Genomic DNA, 10805 nt, shown 5'->3' with positions numbered 1-10805 from the left:
TTTAATAGAAATTCTTACTGCAAAGGGCTTTCCCAGCCTTCGAGAATTTGTGTTGAAGGTTAGAGAGTGGAAAAGTAAGTCTTACATGATGATGTAGGTACTGATAAAGTTTTATGCAGAAAGAACAGAGATCATGTACGAAGCTGATTGAAAGCAACTCTTAAGAAGCAATTTCCTCAAATTCTGATTGGGAAGAAATCTCAATAAAAAAAAAGGCCGTTTTTTTATGGTATAAAGTATCGCAGATCACGAAGAATTGATAGATTATGAATATCAGTACATCAGGAATAATGATATTGGGGGCAAGCAGGTTCATTCGCAAGCATGTAGGGCAGAGAATTCGTACTAACGTACAGAGAACATTCTTTATTAAGTCAGCCCGTTCTTCTGAAATGGTAAAGGCCTGTATTTCCTTAAACATTTACATTACAAAGGTTGACTTGGCAAAGTTTTTGTGATTCTTGGTCTTCACCACAAAAAGTCATATAGGCACTTCAAGTACAGCCTAGACTAATGCTACTGAAGACGATTATAACTGAACGAATATCACAAGAAATGTCAGAGGAATCTATCCCGTTTGCTTCGTTCAAGCTCACACTGACAGAGAGATACATACAGTAGTAATAGTAGTATTAGTAGTAGGTGGGATATGTCTTTGAAACGGCATACTGTCAAGCAGACAGACAGAAACAGGCGGAAAAATATCATACGGTCATACCTCCACTTTGTTGGCAGATGTGATGGAAGAATCACTTAGCGTATCCAAACAGAGTCTGCCTCTTTGCAGACCACATCCTACCCTACACAGAGGAATAACTTAACTGCGAACTAAGAGTCAGGAAGCGGTTGGCGTTTAATCTTTGGGATTTCTAACTTTCCCGTCACCGGACGCTCTCCCCCCGCCCACCCCCCCACCTCTATCTCTCCTCTCGCCCCTATCCTCTTTCGTCTTGATAGCTTAGAGAGAGAGAGAGAGCTGAAAATAAATGTCCTTATTTGTTTAAAAACTATCCACTGCTTTCACTGCTGTTGGAGTACTAATAATAATAATAATAATGAAAATGGTTTCACAGGAGCAATTGCAACTATCTACCAGTGATGGCGAATATGTTGGTAAATTGAAATGTGGGATAACCACAAGAGAGAGAGAGAGAGAGAGAGAGAGAGAGAGAGAGAGAGAGACCATGATGACCAAAAAAAGATATCCCATACAAATAAGAGAGTATCCAAACAGAAAATATCTTCCTTCCGGATCATTCATGTTTACTGACGTAGCCTACTATCGCATATTTCCAGTTGCGCTTTGCACGGCAGCAGTACGATATCTTCTCCATAATCGTGTGTCTGGCAATAGAATCTGCGTTTTCTTTACAAGTTGTCACTTAGGCAATTATCACATATGTCACAGTTGCTGCAGATGACATCATTGATGAATTTTTCACGATTACTATTTACGGCTTTTGTACAGCACCAATTATATTTTAAAAAATCATGCAGGAAAATAAATTTTTAAGGAAATTAAAGTCTCTTTTGATGGTACTTGACTTTTATTCAATGGAACTGTTAAATTTGAGGTTTGAATGAAGAAGCCTCGGCTGACTGGACAATGGCGTCACTTGGTTGCCAGTTAGAGCAAGGAATGTTGCCACCATTTTCTTGTGTTGAGACAATTCTCTCCACTGCAGCTTGGACGAATGGGGTCAAACTAAGACATCTATCATGAACTGCGATAATTTAGGAAACATGACTTGCTAATCACTAGCTTTAATTTACTTACAGACCACCAAAACTCAATTGGCTCATCAATGTTTTTCTTGTCATCTAAATGAAATGGGAGATTTCCCCTTTCATCATAATCCTGATCATAATCAGGTTCTTGATGAGTTGAGGAGACCTGACAAACCAGAGGAAGCAGACGCTGAGCCTTGCATTCTCTCACCTGCTACTGGGCCACATGCAAAAACATCATTCATTCCTTTACAATGTTGAGACCACCCTGACCTATCATTCTGTATAAAGAAGTTAAGCCTTTACCTCTGAGACTGGGTAACTCTTGTGGCTGAAACAATAACATTTCGTTTGAATATAATTCCCACTCACATTTTGATGATTGCACAAATTGTTGGTGATGGTTAATATGTGGCTTAAAAAGGAAAATCACAGCTAAGGAGTTCTATTTAAAGCATCAAGAATCGGGGCAGCAGTTTTATTGTTTTTTCTCTAAGGAATCTAACTGAAAATGAAAACAATTTAGAAGCTTAGTGTTGTTCTAAAATTCGGTTGAATACTGGTTCTAATGATAACCATCTGGTGTGGCAAGGATGTTTTTTTTAGTTTTTTTTTCCAGTCATTTCTTACAATTCATTGAGATTCTTTCAATTTAACCAATCTTTTAGGGCTGTGAAAGATAAAATTGTGAATGACTACAAACTTCTTCTGTGGACTATTCATGCATTATTCATAAAGGATCAGGTAATGCTATGAGTCATCACAGATTAATAAAACATTATTCACTAAGGTCCAGTTTTTGTCATCTATGAAGTACTCCCTGTAGGGTATTCACCAAGGACCATTTAGTGACACTGATTACCAAGGGGAGTCAAATAGAGCTCTTCTTCAAGGACTAGTGATGACATTGTTACTGACAGACCAATATCCCCATCTGAGCAACTTGCACCCACTTGGAATAAGTCTCTGAGAGATTCTTGTTTCATGTAAATGGTATGAATTCCACACATTTAAGATTCTAAACTGACCCATGGGTTCTAGGGCATCTAAACATATCATGATACAAGGTCATCTGCCGGAAGCTAAACACTACCAGCCATTCTCGTTAGCTAAGTTTACAATTCTTAAAAATTCGCCTTCCATGCCATAACATAACACTAACAAAAGATATCTTCTGAGCTTAACATATCCAGAGTCATCTCCAGGACATCATCATAATGCTAACTCATCTTCTGGAGAAAACAAAAACCTATACAACCCATTGCAGTTGATGTGTTGTCATATTGCCCAAAGTCCTCTTCCAATGGTGAGCATATCATGATCCCAAGAATATACGTATATAGCTTTCCAAATGAGATATCCAAAGTCACCATCCAGAGCAGCTGACATTACAAATCCAGGCAATTCTTAGTTGCACTGTCGTTTCACCATGAATCCACATCGGGAAAGGAAGCTGCTAACAATCTGTGAGGCATTCCCCTGGAATGAACAATGTTTTATTCAGTAAGAATCAAAGACATATTTGTTTGTTTGTTAAAACAAATAGGCTAGTAAGACAGAGGTACTTACCATTCAATATCAAGACTCAGACATTTTCTATGGAATTGCTGTGATTTCTTGAGAGACTTAGGAATGATGATTGAGTATATTTTACTCAGGTATTTCATAATGTATACAAAGAAGTTGACCTCTTTGTCTTGCATCAGGTTCAGCTGTGGAAACAGGAGAAAGTCTTGCCCTCTGTTGGGAGGTAAAAGTAGAGTGAGCCTGACAATTAAGGAAACTGCTTGGTCCAACAAAATGGCAATAAAACAGAAAAAGGGTAAGAGGATGAATCTTGGACCAGGGATGTTAAGTACCATTTTGAAGCTTGTATAAAGGTTTCTTCTTTGTGTAAACTTATCAGCTGTGATGAGGAAGAGGCTAACCCCATGCTGGAAGATGTCACGTCTAAACTGAGCTTGATGCTCACTGAATATCATTTGTGTACATATGAAAAATGAACATAATTATACTGCATGTTATTGTTAATCTAATCACATATGAAAAGAAATTGTAAAAGAACAACAAACCCAAGAGAACAGAAGGGTTTGGCATACCAGCTATGGTTGAACCCAAGAATTTAGGTCACTGGTTATAGTGTAAGGACAACGCTTTTTGCTTAAATTGTTACAGATTTTTTGTCTTTAAATTTTTTTTTTTTTTTTTTTTTAGGGTTTTTGTTTTCTTGTCCGCATTGTACCTCACATCATTATATTAAGCACTTTGCGGCCTTTCCACTGACATTTCATTTATGTGTTAACCCAGTGTAGCGATTATAATTCATGTAAATTAGCATGTCAAGAAACACAAATCCGGGTTAGATCGTGTCATTTTTGTCAGTGTTGGTCATGCACTACAGATCCACCTGCACACCAGTTTGTAACCTGAGATTACCTGTAAATAAATTTCAGTGCCCAGCTACCTGTCCTACTCACTAAACCTAACACTGGTGACCCCAGATTAGATGGGTGACTCAAGCGGTTTTGGCTCAGCCATTAAGGAACTAACTAGTGCCGCTCACCTTCAGAGACCTTTAGCGAACTAAACTACGGCCACACCCTACCAAGGAGTGTTTAGGCGTTCGCTCAATTTACCCGGTTTTGAGAAATACATGCTGCACTCCACAGCAGCCAGTACCTTAGGGGCAGCCAACAACTCCCCTACCCCTGCCTCACCCCAGAGGGCAGACGCATCTCCTTCTGTGAAGCTACCACCGTTTGCCACCAAGAAGCCAGCCACATGGTTCATGCGTGAGGAAAGCCAGTTCCGGATTACGGGTATCACTGACAAAGTCCTGCAGGCTGACTTTGTTGCGTCGGCCATGACAGACGAAACCTATGAGCAGATGTGCATGTGGATGATCGAGCAGCCAGACGCAGTACAATACACCCAGCTAAGGGTGAAGATGATCAACACCTTCTCCCTGCCCACCATTGACAGAGCTGCCCGAATCCTCGACCTGGTTATAAACCCCATACTAGATAAAGACCCACAGGTTTCCTGGAATAGACTGTTAGACCTCATCCTCCTGCCGGAGTGGGACGACAACGGGCAATGCAAGAAAATCAGCCTTAAGTGGGAGATATTCCTCTGTCAGTTGGAACTAGAGGTAAGGAAGGAAATAACGGAGATCCACACCCTATCCGGCGAGGAATTGGTCACGAAAGCTTGTAGACTGCCGAGTCCTCATAGGCAGGCCACCTTTTCCACCCCATCATCGTCGTTCGGACAACTGCCTGATAGAGGATGACGCAGCAGGAGCAGAATCGGCAGCAATCAACGCCACACAAAAAGGATCCCCAACACAGCAGCGAGGTGGAAACCCAGCATGGTGTTTCTACCATAGGAAATTTGGCAAATACGCCAAACAGTGCAAAAAACCATGCTCATACAACTGGTCAAAAAACGGGGAAGGCACACACCCCCATCAGCAGCCATGGCCACGCTTTTTCAGAGGCCACAACCCGTAGGATTCTACATTCATGGCAAGATCTCTGGCAGGAGGATGTTAGTAGACACTGGAGCTATGCAGACGGTGTTGCCACCTTCAGAAGAGGATCATAGCTGCCCTCCTGATGACATCACAGCCCTGATGGCCGCGAACGGGACCCCCATCCACTCCTTCAGCACGAGATCTCGCAGGAAATTCATCCTGGGTCGAACCTACGAGTGGCCTTTTATTATATCACGACGTCAGACCCCTCCTCAGAGCAGACTTCCTGGCGCAACATGGGCTCCTGGTTGACATGGGCTGCAAACGCCTCCTCAAAACAAGGACCTGCCAGTCTTTTCCCCTCGCCGCAGGACCAAGAATTCCTACCATCTGCTCCATAGCACCCCACAAATACAGCACCCTTCTTCAGGAGTTCCCGACGTATTCAAGCCGGAACTTTGTCAAGTTGGGCCGGGAAACCCTCCGCAAAGCACGCATCTACCATCACATCGTGACCATGGGCTGGCCACACATCCAAAGTTCTGCAGGCTACCGCCAAACCGTCTCCAAGAAGCCAAAAGGGCTTTTGCAGAGATGGAGCAGATGGGCATCTGCAGGAAGACCTCCAACCCATGGGCATCACCCCTCCACATGGTCGAGAAGGCGGACGGGACCTAGAGAACTTGTGGGGACTACCGTCAGTTGAATTTAAAAACTACTCCAGATCATTTCCCCTTGCCAAACATGCAGGACCTGACGGGGTCTCTTCATGGGGCATCATATCAGGTACAGGTCAACCCCGAAGATGTCCCTAAGACAGCCATCATAACGCCGTTCGGGTCCTACATCTTTGCCTACTCCACCTTCGACCTGAGGAACGCTGGAGCCACCTTCCTGCGACTGATGGACAGCATACTACGAGACCTGCCTTTATGCTTGTGCTACGTGGACAACATCCTCATTTTTTCCAGGTAACCACAAAAACATCTGTGACACATCTGAGCCGTTTTGCAGCGCCTTCAGGAGAATGGATTAGTTGTCTGTTTTGACAAGTGTACCTTCGGCTCCGAGAAAGTGGCCTTCCTGGGGCATGAGAACTCTGCAGAAGGCATCTGTCCCATGACGGCAAAGGTAGCCACAGTAGAGAAATTCCCGACACCAACCACGATCAAGACACTGCAGGAGTTCATCGGGATGGTGAACTACTATCGCAGATTCATACCAGACATCGCCCGCACCATGTCGCCCCTGATGGAGGCCCTGACGGGGAAGCCGAAGAAGCTGGTATGGGAGACAGAGCAGCAACAAGCCTTCCTGCAGATGAAGACATCTCTTAACAGGGCGGCCACCTTGGCTCACCAAGACCCCGCCGCGCCCTTACGGCTCGCCACCGACGCCAGCAACGTCCCCTGTGCAGCAGTCCTGGAGTAGGTAATTCATGAAGTGCCCCAACCACTCGCCTTCTTCAGCAGGAAGTTGCAGCCCACCGAGACCCGATGCAGCACTTTTGACTGGAAATTACTAGTGGTCTATCAGGCTGTTCGGCATTTCTGCTACCTGCTGGAGGGGAACCCTTTTACCATCAGACAACAGTGCCACCTCTCAGCCATAGCGGAGTTCGGATACACCATCCGCTACATCCCCGGCAGGAGAAACCCCGTGGCCGATGCCCTTTCCAGTGTCGAAATCAGCTCAGTCCACCTGGGGATTGACTACGAAGACTTAGCCCGAGATAAAGCAGCTGACCCTGAGTTACCAGCCTACTGAACCACAATCACCTCCCTCAAGGGGAAAGACATGCCCTTCAGCCCATCGCCAACAACACTCCTCTGCGATATCAGCACGGGTCGCCCCCCGCCTGCTAATCCCGGCATCCCGGAGAAAGAAGGTCTTCGAAATCATCCATGGCCTCTTGCATCTGTCGGGTCGAACAATAACTCGACTCTTGACAGAGAAGTTTGTGTGGTATGGCATCTGAAGGGATTCCAGGAAGTGAGTGAGACAATGAATCCCATGCCAGAAGAGCAAGATTGGCAGGCACACCGAGTCAGGAATCAGCAGTTTTCCTCAGCCCAAGTGGAGATTCGGCCATATCCATGTAGACTTCGTAGGGCCCCTTCCTCCGTCAGGAGGTCACAGATACCTCCTCACAGTCATCGATTGGTCCACCAGATGGCCTGAAGTGACTCCTATGACAGAGGCCACCACATAGGCCTGTGTGGAAGCCCTTCTCTCCAGCTGGATCAGCCGTTTTGGAGTGCCTGATGACATCACGACAGACCGAGGAGCCGATTTTCTGACAGATCTGTGGGCCGCCCTGGCCCGCTTCATGGGGACGTCGCACTACAGAACAACTGCCTACAACCCCACAGCCAATGGTATAGTGGAAGAGCTTCTATCACTCCCCAGGCCTCCCTGATGGCGAGTTGCTTTGGGCGACAATTGGAAGATGCAGCTGACCTTGGGTCCTCCTCAGCCTCCGCACACTCGAGGGCAGCAGCGAAGCATCACCTGCAGAGAAAGTCTACAGGGAAACCTTGGCAGTTACAGGAGAGTTCTTCCCGTCATCAACCGATACCAAGGACATCTTGATCGCCAGACTGTGAGAATCTGCAAGGAAATTCACCCCCTGCCTCAAGACTTTCTTTGACAGGACAATCCTTATCCGGCCCAAGGCCTAGAAAGAAACAAGAACATCTTCATCCCGCCACGACGCACACCTGCTGCCCCATGACAAGACTATATCATGGCCCGTTCCAAGTTCTCTGCTGCTCAGAAAGGCCTACCTCCTGTGTATCAACGGGAGAAGAGGATTGGGTCTCCGTCGACAGGTTGAAGCCAGCTTTCCTAACGGAGGAGGGCACCACTGAAGACAGACCCACCAGCCGCCCTGGAATGCCAACAGATAAGACATCTTTTGACCTTAATTTAGTAATTGCAAGATCAAAAGATGTCTTATCACAAAATCTTTTAGAATCTGCCATTATAAAAACTTACTTCCCATTGAATAATGATATTAGTTGTGGCCTGTTTCATTTGGACCCTTGTATTTGTAACATGTTTAAGAACGACCTCAAAGATATAATCACAGACTTAAATACAAATTAGTTGCCTTATAGATATTTTCTTTGTATATGTATATTTAATAAGTTTGTGAATAAGTGTTTACAAAGATCTGAATGTGGTCAGTTGCCACCCTGCATAATCCTTTAATTGTCTTCTCCCTGTGTTTGAGCAGTTGGACTTAATCTTTTTGTTCTTAAATTGTACCCATGTTTTATGCTTTTCTGGGAAAGTTACTCATTCTCCAGGCTGTGATGGATTCTAGGTGCTAATCTCCTTATAATCCCTATCTGTCACGTATACGACCTTTCCTGTACTCTCAATTTCTCATGTAAGTCGTTTGTCTGGTAAGTAAAGGACGTTGAGTCGAAAGATCTTGTAGCTACTCCGTTATTTATATTTCCTTCGTGGCTTATACCTTTATATTATATATATATATATATATATATATATATATAGGATATATATATATATATATATATATATGATATATGTATGTATATATATGTATGTATATATAGTATATATATATATATATATATATATATATATATAATATATATATCTTTTGTGTGACCACTGTGAGTATCTTTGTTTGAGGAAGATATGCAATAGATTTGAACGAGAATTATTGCTCCTTAACATTTGCGGTAAATACTAATTTCCGTAAGTATAGGGGCATAACATTAATGACTATAACTAAGGAGGGATAGGGGAAGATTTGTTGTTGGCTCATACCACCTATTGTAACGTCTCTTCCACCATCGAGAGGATGCTGGATAAATAACCTAACACACTTAACCTAATCTGTCCACACCATCCTGGGAGCATAGGTCTCAGGCATTTTATTGGATCTATCTCTGAAATACATTCTACCTGTCTTTCGGTTCATATTTCTTTCATCTGAGCATAAGAATAAATTTAATTAATGCCTAGGAAAGCTGTACTGTAGTGATGAAGTTAAACACAACAACGAAAGGATTTCCTTTCTTTTCGAAGAGAACGTTTAGCATGTCAGTGGATGCTTTTGAAGTCGTGGTATAGTTTAGAACAAACCTTGAATTCATTTCTTGCTAGTTCTTGAAAAATGGGGTCCGTTCTTTGAATCATCTCATCTATGTACACTGAAACCACTCCTTCATAGGCATTTTCCTCCAGCTTTGCCAGGTACTTCAGTGCCAAGAGATAATATTCTGCAATTTGAGTTGTGATTAACATCTCTCCCTTTTCAACGTTGAATTTTCTAAAGTGAGACCCATGAAATTTGATCCAATTCAGAAGCTTCATTAGATCTAAGAGACTGGCTGTCACCTGCATATCAACATTTGCATTGCTGGTATTTTGCAATGGTCGCATAAATTGTGCCGGTATGTTAACATACCTCTTAATGTTTAAGTCTGCTATTAAAATGCTCTTCACTTTGATTTTATGGGTGCTGATGAGTTGAAGGAAGCCATGGCTGATTCTTATAGCAACCTTGATGGCAATGTTAAATTTTGGTTTATCATCGCTTCTGCAGAGTGGAAACAAATAATAAGGTGTTAGGATCGAGGGCCACAAAGTAAAATTAGAATAATTTATTTCAAAATCTCTTACTTGGAATGTATTTATATGAAAGCATTTCTTCACTATCTCTGTTATCAATCTGTTGATGGTAGAAATATCTTCATCAATAATTAAATTAATTTCAACATTATTTGCTGCCTGAAGGTTGTAGCCATTCCTTCTAATATTTTTGTGTAGGCTATGAAATTATGTTTAGTTATCATAAATCACCTAACTGTGAATCCATTGAGATTATCAAGTTTAGTAAATCACTAGTTCGTGTTAAGTTTCCACTAATGCCAATATCAATGCATGTTTCATTTGCCTGGTTTGAGGGCACTGGCATACCCTTCAAGGCTGAAATGTATTCACTGAAGTTTGTGTCCAGTATAATAAAATCCCTGACTTTAAATAGTAAGACCTGAAAGCGGGTTTTCTTGATGATTTTCATTAGGGCAGTGAGCTTCTTTAAATCTTCATCTACATTTAAAGCTATTTCTAATTTTTCATTATCACTAAAAGGCATTGTCACCTTTCTAAATAGGTTGAGGTATTTTCTATAATTATTGTCATTAATCAGCAGTTTCCTTACTATGAAATGACGATGCACAAGGAGTTCTAGGAGCTCATCAGCTCCGATCAGATCACCAATGACATCAATTATGACGATGTTTTGATTAGCATTCGAGACGATTGTGGGAAGGGATTCAAGCACTTGGATATACTCCACGACATTGGAATCACGAACCTCAAGACCGTACATTCTATTCTCTTTCTTCCATTGAGAGGACGAGAGAGAGAGAGAGAGAGAGACAGGTAACTGGGTACTGATGTTTATTACTGTTGTTTTAGATTAAGCTGACCTTGTGTCAGCACGGGTTCTTGTTCACAGAACGTGGGTTATAAAGGAGGCTGCGGACGAATATGTAGTATCCGACCTGAACAGAGAAAAACTGGGTCTGGGCCAGCCGAATTTGGATATCTATGGGTATAA

General features: G+C 42.8%; 1 protein-coding gene across 1 annotated transcript in view; it reads left to right on the top strand.

Annotated features, from left to right (window-relative positions):
• Positions 1-10805, top strand: part of LOC135205031 (uncharacterized) — a 59546-nt gene that overhangs the window by 1324 nt on the left and 47417 nt on the right. The window lies entirely within an intron of this gene.

The sequence above is a fragment of the Macrobrachium nipponense genome, chromosome 48, assembly GCF_015104395.2.
Source record: "Macrobrachium nipponense isolate FS-2020 chromosome 48, ASM1510439v2, whole genome shotgun sequence".
Lineage (NCBI taxonomy): Eukaryota > Metazoa > Arthropoda > Malacostraca > Decapoda > Palaemonidae > Macrobrachium > Macrobrachium nipponense.
This window is presented reverse-complemented; position numbering and strand designations above follow the sequence as displayed.